This window comes from Rhincodon typus, chromosome 29 (assembly GCF_021869965.1).
Source record: "Rhincodon typus isolate 14 chromosome 29, sRhiTyp1.1, whole genome shotgun sequence".
NCBI lineage: Eukaryota > Metazoa > Chordata > Chondrichthyes > Orectolobiformes > Rhincodontidae > Rhincodon > Rhincodon typus.
In genome coordinates, this window is record NC_063360.1 from 25,160,035 (window position 1) to 25,171,551 (window position 11,517).

The window sequence follows — 11,517 nt, forward strand, 5'->3', positions numbered from 1 at the left end:
ACCAGACCCGAAACGTTAACTCTGTTTTCTTCTTCACAGATGCTGCCAGACCTGCTGAGCTTTTCCAGCAACTTTGTTTTTGTTCCTGATTTACAGCATCCGCAGTTCTTTTGGTTTTTATTCATATTATTGCTGTCTTGCCTTGCCATTCAGCACAGACACAAAGCCTGACATTGCCAGCAGGCCTCGGTCAAGTTAAGAAGGATAGTCTTCGCTCAGTTAACCCCAGCACAGTAAGTCAGGGCCAGTCTCCGATATCAGTCGAAGAGCTTAAAAGTGCTCCTTTGGCCACTTGGGATAGTCTGAGTCAGGATCCTCTTTTCATGAGGGATTTGGAGCTTTAATGCTGGGAAACTTACTACCTGCCTGGATTCTTTCTGCCCTATTGTGGGCTTTTTTCCTCTTGGAATGAGACAGTAGCAGGTATTAAAGGAATGAGAGATGGGGCACACCTGTTACTTATGGTGCAATTGGAGAGGTGATCTAAGTAAATGATTAGACAGAACAGAGGACATGTAGGGTTAGTAGTATTGGGGGGTAGGGGTAGGCAACAGCAAAGGGAGGGCGAATATTGCAGCCAGTAGTGAGAGTGGCAGAGCATGTGCCATGGGGAGTTTGATACGGTTGCTGAGATAGAGTGAGTGCGAGGTATCTAAGACAAGATGGTGACACTTATGCTGGTGAAGTTGAGAAGGACCTGGATCTTCTGCCTACTCTTCTGTATATTTGTCCAGAAATCTGAGACCGCACTGACCCAGGGGTAAGCTTCGGACCAGGCTGGCATGATCTGGTGTGTAGCTTCCATTGCTGGTCCTGGGGGAAGAGTAAATCCCATCTGTGCTCTACCCCATCCAGCAGGACCTCCAAGTTGTTAATTGAAAAGTGGCACCCAATTTCCCCCTTCTACCATGTTCAGGGCAAATGTTAGAAACTGGATAGGGTAGTGCCAGACTGACAGTAGTAGTCTAGCTGCAGAGCTAGATTTAAGATGGTGTGAGTATAAGGCATGCTGGTTAATTCTGGAAATCTGCTGAGTGGTGTGTTGTTTTGGGAACAGTCCTTGGCAGATGGGGCTGGAATCAGACAGGAGAGATGCCCTAGAGGTATTTAATTAAGTGAATTCTTAGCGGACGTCCCTCCAAAAAACTTGACACAACTCAGACTGAGCCAAAAAATATATAAGATTCAGTCCTTTATCAGTTTATGTCCCTTATAATGTAACATAAAGATTAAATGATACAAATATTTTGATCATTAAGTATTCCTTCCAACATTTTAATGACCTGTCATGTTGAAATGTTTCATATTGGTTTTCCACAATGAAATGCCTTTACACTTTCAGTCACTAGTCAGGAGAGGAGAACATTAAGAAGTGGCTGTTTATTCTGGTGTGTTAAGAGTACAGATTAAAAATTGTGGGCTATTGTTTTATACCATCCGCAATAACATCTCACCCAAGACCCTGAGTCGACCAAATTTGTAACTTAACTATCCTTTATGAAACTTGTAAAGTGCAAAGATGCTTTGCAATTCAGACTCATCATTTTGTATGCTGCACTCCTAATAATGTTGCGGCCTGCTTTCATCCAGCATTTTATCATATTGTAATGTTTCAAATCAATTCAGGTAGTGATTACTTTTGGAGTGCAGTGTTCTCGTTATGGAGGCAAATACAGCAGCCTTCTGATATCAGGAAAATTCTATAAACAGCAACAAGTTGAATAAACAGTGAATCTCTTTTTGATGTTGGTTAGAAGCAGAATGGAGACCAGAAAAATCAGGTCAACTCTGCTGTTGTCTGCAAATAGCAACAATAAATATTGAAAGTCCACCAAAACATTTGGAATAGACCGACCTTGCTCTGAAGAACAATACAGCCAATTTGAAGTCTTGCACTAAAGCATTTGCCTGAATCATAAACTGAAATCCTAGTATGAGATTTGAACTATTGAACTTCCCACAGAGCAAACTCTATAGCCAACCATAATCTGAGAATCAGTCGAGATAATAAGAACTGCCATTGCTGGAGTCAGAGATAAACAGTGTAGACTGGAGGAACACAGCAGGCCAGGCAGCATCAGAGGGCTCCTCGACATCGGTTGAGACCAAGCGGAGGCTTGGAGACTGCTTTGTATAGCACCTGCGTTCTGTCCGCGACAAACGACAACACCTTCCAGTTGCAAACCATTTCAACTCCCCCTCCCACTCCCTGGGCAACATGTCTATCCTGGGCCTCCTCCAGTTTCACAATGACGCCACTAGAAACTGGAGGAGCAACACCTCATATTCCGCCTTGTGAGCCGACAGCCCAAAGGCCTAAATGTGGATTTTACCAGTTTCAAAATCTCCCGACCCCCCGGCCTTATCCCATGACCAACCCTCCCTCTCATCCCCACCTCCTTGACCTGTCCGTCTTCTCTCCCACCTATCTGGTCCTCCCACCTCACTGACCAATCCCTACCAGTCCCTACCTGCACTCACCTAACTGCATCCCACCTACCTTCCCCAGCCCCACCCTCCTCTCTCTATTTATTTCTGTGCTCCCTTCCCCCTCCCCCATTTCTGAAGAAGGGTCCCGACCCGAAACTCCACACTGTGTTATCTCTGAGAACCAGTCGGTCTATTTTTGTATATCATTCCATATTTTTTTCCCTTTAAGAGAAGTAATGTAGTCATCATCAGCATCTTTCCACTTGTCTGTGAAGATGGACATGTAGCAAATCAAGTCCATGGGGACGGGATAACTTCATAAGGTGCCGATAGCTAAAGAGATCAAAGAGTGAGAGGCTGGTTCTTCTAAAGAGCTGTTTATGACATGGTTTTTATGTATCTTCTTGTGTTGCTGTTGTCAGTTTTGGTGCCTGTTTTCAAGCAGCTGTAGCTGTAATTTATCATTGTGATGGATACAAACCCCTGGGTGATGTTGACAGTTTCTTCTGGCTCTGCAAGTGCCTCCCAAATGCGAAAGTCAATGTTCAGGGCCTTTATGTCACACATGCAAGGACCCATGAATTGAAGTTTTTGGGTGTCCTTCTGGTCATCTGGCACTGAGTATCTCACTGCGCGGAAAATTCTTGGGTATGCCACCATCTCCTATCCTGCGAAGCTGCCTGTGCCAGCAGATTTCTTTTTACTTGATGAATTTCAAAATTCTTGCATTCAAGACAGTTGGCATGTTTGCAACTTGGTCCTTCCATGAGATGTGCAGAATGCAGCACAAACAGCAAAGGTGAAGTTGTTTTTGGTTGATTTGGTACAGTGTGGTAGAAACACTGTAAGTGATCGTGACATCGATGACAATCATGTAAATGAAGGCACACTTATAAACCTGATTTCAGATTCCTGATATTTCTGAACCTAAACCATGTGTTAATGCCATGACCTACCTGATTTTAATACTGATCTGAGATGTACCCTGAGGGTGGCACGGTGGCTCAGCGGTTAGCACTGCTGCCTCACAGCACCTGCAACCCGGGTTTGATTCCACCCTCAGGTGACTGTCTTTGTGGAGTTGCATGTTCTCTCTGTGTCTGCATGGGTTTGTTCCGGTTTGTCCCACAGTCCAAAAATGTGCAGCTTAGGTGGATAGGCCATGTTAAATGGGTCATAGTGTCCAGGGACGTGTAGGTTAGGTGGATAGGCCATGTTAAATGGGTCATAGTGTCCAGGGACGTGTAGGTTAGGTGGATAGGCCATGTTAAATGGGTCATAGTGTCCAGGGACGTGTAGGTTAGGTGGATTAACCATGGGAAGTGCAGAGTTACAGAGATGGGGTGGGGTGGGGGGGATGTTCTTTGGAGGGTCAGTGGTACTCAATGGGCTGAATGGCCTGCTTCCACACTGTAAGAATTCTGTGATACCCAAAGACTTCTTGTTCTGAACAGTTTATTTGAAAATAACTTCTAGCAGAGCTTTAGGGCAAGTGAGGTAGATTTCTTTGCACCAGTACGGAGGTTTTTAGGGATAAGATTAAAATTTACAAGGATGGTCTTTCTGCAGTAGTCATGCCTACAGATTGGAATTGAATATGGAATCATAACTATGATAGAGAAGGCAGATAGGGTTAATATCTCTTTTTCATTTGACTGATGTGTTCTTTCCAATTCTATTTTGAGTTTAGAATTTGTTTTCCTCCAGTTCCTAGAATTTATTTTCCATTGCTTAGTAGAGCCTCTTAAAGGGATAAATATGGAATGACAGACAAAAATAGATCTACTGATTCTCAGTTTGCAGCTGGCTATACAGTTTACTCTGAGGGAAGTTCTTTAGGGGGAAAGAAAGCTCTGCTATGAGACACCATGCTTGCATGAGATACAGATTTCAGAGGTGAGGTAATATATTTGGGCGGTTGCTTTACCCGAAACACTACCTAGGTAGTGTCTCCCACCCATCCTCCTCCTCTAACCAAAAAAAAAGGTTCTGAGCGCTGATTTGGTAAGGCTACTAGTATATTTTTTTTTAATTTGTCTGTTTGGGAATTCAGAACAGTGGGAATGGATGTTAGGGCAGTTGTATGCACCTCCTGTAGAATTTGGGAGATAAGGGTCACCACTAGTGTCCCCACTGACTTCATCTGCGGGAAGTGCACCCGACTCCAGCTCCTCGGAAACCGTGTTAGGGAACTGGAGCTGGAGCTGGATGAACTTCGGATCATTCGGGAGGCTGAGGGGGTAATTGAGAGGAGTTACGGGGAGGTAGTCACACCTCAGGTACAGGAAAAAAGTAGATGGGTTGCAGTCAGGGGACGGAAAGGGAACAGGCAGACAGTGCAGGGATCCCCTGTGGCCATTCCCCTCAAAAACAAGTATACCGTTTTGGATACTGTTGGGGGGGACGACTTACCAGGGGTAAGCCATGGGGTACAGGTCTCTGGCACAGAGTCTGTCCCTGTTGCTCAGAAGGGAAGGGGGGAGAGGAGGAGAGCATTAGTCATTGGGGACTCCATAGTTAGGGGGACAGATAGGAGATTCTGTGGGAACGAGAGAAACTCGCGGTTGGTGTGTTGCCTCCCAGGTGCCAGGGTCCGTGATGTCTCGGATCGTGTTTTCGGGATCCTTAAGTGGGAGGGGGAGCAGCCCCAAGTCGTGGTCCACATAGGCACCAACGACATAGGTAGGAAAAGGGATGGGGACGTAAGGCAGAAATTCCAGGAGCTAGGGTGGAAGCTTAGAGCGAGAACAAACAGAGTTGTTATCTCTGATTTGTTACCCATGCCACGTGCTAGCGAGGCGAGGAATAGGGAGAGAGAGCAGTTGAACACGTGGCTACAGGGATGGTGCAGGAGGGAGGGATTCAGATACCTGGATAATTGGGGCTCATTCTGGAGTAGGTGGGACCTCTACAAACGGGATGGTCTACACCTGAACCAGAGCGGTACCAATATCCTGGGGGGGAAATTTGCTAATGCTCTTCGGGAGGGTTTAAACTAATTCAACAGGGGGGTGGGAACCTGAATTGTAGCTCCGGTGTACAGGAGGTTGAGAGTAGTGAGGTCATAAATAAGGTTTCAAGGTCGCAGGAGTGTACCGACAGGCAGGAAGGTGGTTTGAAGTGTGTCTACTTCAGTGCCAGGAGCATCCGGAATAAGGTGGGTGAACTTGCAGCATGGGTTGGTACCTGGGACTTCGATATTGTGGCCATTTCAGAGACATGGTTAGAGCAGGGACAGGAATGGTTGTTGCAGGTTCTGGGGTTTAGATGTTTCAGTAAGATCAGGGAAGGTGGTAAAAGAGGGGGAGGTGTGGCATTGTTAGTCAAGGACAGTATTACGGTGGCAGAAAGGACGTTTGATGACAACTCGTCTACTGAGGTAGTATGGGCTGAGGTTAGAACCAGGAAAGGAGAGGTCACCCTGTTGGGAGTTTTCTATAGGCCTCCGAAAAATTCCAGAGATGTGGAGGAAAAGATTGCAAAGATGATTCTGGATAGGAGCGAAAGTAACAGGGTAGTTGTTATGGGGGACTTTAACTTTCCAAATATTGACTGGAAACGCTATAGTTCAAGAACTTCAGATGGGTCAGTTTTTGTCCAATGTGTGCAGGAGGGTTTCCTGACACAGTATGTAGATAGGCCAACAAGAGGCGAGGCCACATTGGATTTGGTACTGGGTAATGAACCAGGCCAGGTGTTAGATTTGGAGGTAGGAGAGCACTTTGGTGATAGTGACCACAATTCGGTTACGTTTACTTTAGTGATGGAAAGGGATCGGTATATAAAGCAGGGCAAGAGTTATAGCTGGGGGAAAGGCAACTATGAGGCGATGAGGCAAGATTTAGGATGCATAGGATGGAGAAGGAAACTGCAGGGGCTGGGCACAATTGAAATGTGGAGCTTGTTCAAGGAACAGCTTCTGCGTGTCCTTGAGAAGTATGTACCTGTCAGGCAGGGAGGAAGTGGTCGAGCGAGGGAACCGTGGTTTACTAAAGAAGTTGAATTTCTTGTCAAGAGGAAGAAAGAGGCTTATGTAGAGATGAGGCGTGAAGGCTCAGTGAGGGCGCTTGAGAGTTACAAGTTAGCCAGGAAGGACCTAAAGAGAGAGCTAAGAAGAGCCAGGAGGGGACATGAGAAGTCTTTAGCAGGTAGGATCAAGGAAAACCCTAAAGCTTTCTATAGGTATGTCAGGAATAAAAGAATGACTAGAGTAAGATTGGGGCTGGTCAAGGACGGTAGTGGGAAGTTGTGCGTGGAGTCCGAAGAGATAGGAGAGGTGCTAAATGAATATTTTTCGTCAGTATTCACACAGGAAAAAGACCATGTAGTCGTGGAGAATACTGAGATACAGTCTATTAGACTAGACGGGATTGAGGTTCATAAGGAGGAGGTGTTAGCAATTCTGGAAGGTGTGAAAATAGATAAGTCCCCTGGGCCGGATGGGATTTACCCTAGGATTGTCTGGGAAGCTAGAGAGGAGATTGCAGAGCCTTTGGTTTTGATCTTTATGTCGTCATTGTCTTCAGGAATAGTGCCAGAAGACTGGAGACTAGCAAATGTTGTCCCCTTGTTCAAGAAGGGGAGTAGAGACAACCCTGGTAATTATAGACCAGTGAGCCTTACTTCGGTTGTGGGTAAAGTGTTGGAAAGGATTATAAGAGATAGGATTTATAATCATCTAGAAAGGAATAATTTGATTAGGGATAGTCAACACAGTTTTGTGAAAGGTAGGTCGTGCCTCACAAACCTTATTGAGTTATTTGAGAAGGTGACCAAACAGGTGGATGAGGGTAAAGCAGTTGATGTGGTGTATTTGGATTTCAGTAAAGCCTTTGATAAGGTTCCCCATGGTAGGCTATTGCAGAAAATACGGAGGCATGGGATTGAGGGTGATTTAGCCGTTTGGATCAGAAATTGGCTAGCTGTAAGAAGACAGAGGGTGGTGGTTGATGGGAAATGTTCATCCTGGAGTTCAGTTACTAGTGGTGTACCTCAAGGATCTGTTTTGGGGCCACTGCTGTTTGTCATTTTTATAAATGACCTGGATGAGGGCGTAGAAGGATGTGTTAGTAAATTTGCGGATGACACCAAAGTCGGTGGAGTTGTGGATAGTGCGGAAGGATGTTGCAGGTTACAGAGGGACATAGACAAGCTGCAGAGCTGGGCTGAGAGGTGGCAAATGGAGTTTAATGCGGAAAAGTGTGAGGTGATTCACTTTGGAAGGAGTAACAGGAATACAGAGTACTGGGCTAATGGTAAGATTCTTGGTAGTGTGGATGAGCAGAAAGATCTCGGTGTCCATGTGCATAGATCACTGAAAGTTGCCACCCAGGTTGATAGCGTTGTTAAGAAGGCGTACGGTATGTTAGGTTTTATTGGTAGAGGGATTGAGTTTCGGAGCCATGAGGTCATGTTGCAGCTGTACAAAACTCTGGTGCGGCCGCACTTGGAGTATTGCGTACAGTTCTGGTCACCGCATTATAGGAAGGATGTGGAAGCATTGGAAAGGGTGCAGAGAAGATTTACCAGGATGTTGTCTGGTATGGAGGGAAGGTCTTATGAGGAAAGGCTGAGGGACTTGAGGCTGTTTCCATTAAAGAGAAGAAGGTTAAGAGGTGACTTAATAGAGACATACAAGATGATCAGAGGATTAGATCGGGTGGACAGTGGGAGCCTTTTTCCTCGGATGGTGATGGCTAGCATGAGGGGACATAGCTTTAAATGGAGGGGTGATAGATATAGGACAGATGTCAGAGGTAGGTTCTTTACTCAGAGAGTAGTAAGGGCGTGGAATGCCCTGCCTGCAAAAATAGTAGACTCGCCAACTTTAAGGGCATTTAAATGGTCATTGGATAAGCATATGGATGATAACGGAATAGTTTAGGTTAGATGGGCTTCAGATTGGTTTCACAGGTCGGCGCAACATCGAGGGCCGAAGGGCTTGTACTGCGCTGTAGTGTTCTATGTTCAATGTTCTATGTACAGTCAGAAAAGCCCTGATGCAGTTTGACTGTCAGCCTTCTTTGGAGATTAAAGTAAGAAATATTGATTTGACTAGCATCGTTTTAGGTCAGAGGGCACCCCAAGATTTACCCCAGCCAATTAAGAACTTTCTGAAGTGTAGTCCCTGTTGTACTATAGGAGACACAGCAGGTAATTTGTGCACAGCAAGATCCCATAAATATTACTGTGACTGTGAGCAGATGATCTGTTTTTGTAGCGCTGATTGAATGATAAATATTGACCAATACAGTGAGGAGAAATCCCTTGCACCTCCTCAAAGTAGGGCCTTAAAATTTTTCGCTTTCAGGTGAAATGATGCCTTGGTTCAAGGTATAAGCTGAAAGTTAGCACTGCCAACAGTTTCGTGCTCCTTTAGTGCAGAACCAGGATGTTAGCCTAGATTGATGTAGCTCAAATCCCGGTGTGTGAAAGCTTCTGAAGCAAGAGTGTTACCAACTGAGCCACAGCTAACACCAAATCAGATATAAATAGAATTTCACGGTAAGGTGAGAACAAGTAATTTTTTTTTGTATAAAGGAATAGGTTAGTTAGCTTATCTGAATATTCTCATTGAATTATTGGAACAGGAGTAGGCCATTCAGCGCCTCAAGCCTGTTTCACCATTCATGACTGATCTATGGCCTAACTCCATATACCTGCCTCTGACCCGTATCTCTTACCAAGTTTAAATTAACAAAAAGTTATCTAACTCACATTTAAAATGAACAAGTGATCTAGCATCAACTTCCATTCATGGAACAGTGTTCCAAACCTTTACCGCCCTTATATTCAGAAATGCTTCTGAACATGAAAACAGAAATTGCTGGAAAATCTTAGCAGGTCTGGCAGCATCTATGGAGAGAAATTAGAGTTTAATGTTTCAGGTCCAATGACCCTTCTTCTTTTCTGAATGGTTTGGCCCTATTATTTAGACTATACTCCCGATTTCATAAGCACACTCTCATAATAGAATGAGCTTATCAAAGTAAATATTTTGATCATGATTTCACTTCTTTTCCCCTACTCTGTTATAATCACTTGCTTTGTTTATAGTTTGCTCTTCCAGTTGATCCTCTTGACTTTTCCCAAAGTGTTCTAACTTCACCATTATAAATTGCTGGGGACCTCAGTGTCAAACACCCCACAGGCGACAAATGTCAGGCGCCCTTTATTAAGCAGTCTTTAAAAAGCTCCATAAGTCTATTACATTCTGATGCAAAAACATAATCAACTGGAATTACTGCATTAATATAACAGGAAAATATTACAAGAGTTTTATTGTGTGACGAGTACCCTGTGCTAAATTACCTTGCAAAAGCTGTTTAAATGAAATTACAAAAGTGCCTGAAGCTAAGAGTATCCGATGCAATTCAAGGCTACATCAGTGTATCTCTCCTTTGTATCTTAAATCCAAAGCAAGCATTGTTTTCAAATAAGTTCAATGCTACATTTACTCATATTTTTAAAAAGATTATCAACATGAAGCAAACAAATTACAACTTATTCCATTTAATTTATTTTAATCTAATTATGCCTATGTTGTTTTTGCTGTCTCTGTTATTTATTTTTATATGTTCCCATCCTGTGTTCCTCATTATCAGATATTCTGTTTCATTGCTGTGTTCCATTAAGAGACAAATTAAAAGTAATCAGCTCACCAGTTTTAATTTCTCCTTTGCAGAACTGTAGCATATTTCTTTTGTGTGATAAGGTCATGCAGACACTGCTGTAAGCTTCATAAAAAGCAAATGCTGTCAGGGAGCACTTCTATAAGCAGTATTGTGTGTTTAAGGGAGGTAGCATGTCTTATGCTCGAGTTATAGACTACTGAATTGTACCTTTTACATGTACATGTGACTCACACCTCATTTCCCATCAACTTAGCACCACCAAAAGACTAAGCCAACATTCATAAATTCTTTGAGGACAGAACAAGGGTACTTCACCCTTACCGTTTCAACGGAAAGTGAATAGGCAAAGTTCAAGTGATGGGATTTATGCCCCTGTCCTCTTCAAGAAAGATATTCTTACAATTGGGTTAGTCTGCACTGCTGCCACCATTTTATAATATCAGATATGATCTGAGATATCTTGGGTAGATTTGCCACTACTGATCCCCTATCAGTACGTAAGACCATAAGAAGTAAAAACAGGAGAAGGCCAATCAGTCCCTTCAGCGTGCTTGACCATTCAATAGCATCATGGCTGATCCAACATTCCTCAAGTTCACTTTCCTGCCTTTTCCCCATAACTCTTGATTCCCTGACTGATCAAGAATCCATGGTCTTGTTGAATAAATGTGACTTTGCCTCTTGTGAGACATCAGGTTCAATTTATCAGTAAGTACACATTGCTACAGTGGGATAGGAATAACGCTGATGCTATGCTCTCTTGGTAGCAGGTTTATAGGCAGGGCATCACATAAGAATCTTGTGGGTAAAGTGCCAACTGGCTGTCCACCCACCTACCCACACTCCCATAATTATGCCAGCAGCTGTGTGATACTGTGTGGTCCACCTGCCAATGGTCAATCGAGGACCCTAAGTGGGCAGTTAATGCATACTTGAATGCCTTATCCCACAAGTAGCACCTTTTAACAGGTGGTAGGTGAGGTCCATCCTAAGCCAGGTTTCCCTGAGTGGCCTGGTGATGGGCAGAGTGCTCCCTTTCTTAACTTGTCCACCAGGCCCCTTGGGGCACTTATCCACTGGGTGATTCCTGTAATCCCTTCCCCTGTGACCTATCAATCCCTAGAACCCATCCTTCACAAACTTCACCCCATTCCCCATTCTCCCAGTTCAACTAAAAGCACCTACAACCATCGCAGCTTGTCTTCTCATTGTCAATGTGCAAACTGGCAATAGCCACCACTCTCAGGGTGGGGCTACCTACGTTGAGCGCTGATAACCTCCAATTGGTAAGGAGTACTGTGAGGCAGGGATTCACCTGAGGGGCAGAATCCCAGCTTCTTGCCTAATAACAGGAAACTGACTATGAAATGACTGCACAGTAGCTACTTTAGCCTGGATGGGCTCCTGATCATCTTTTTGTCTGGTGGGGGAGGGTGGAGAACAACAGTGGCCC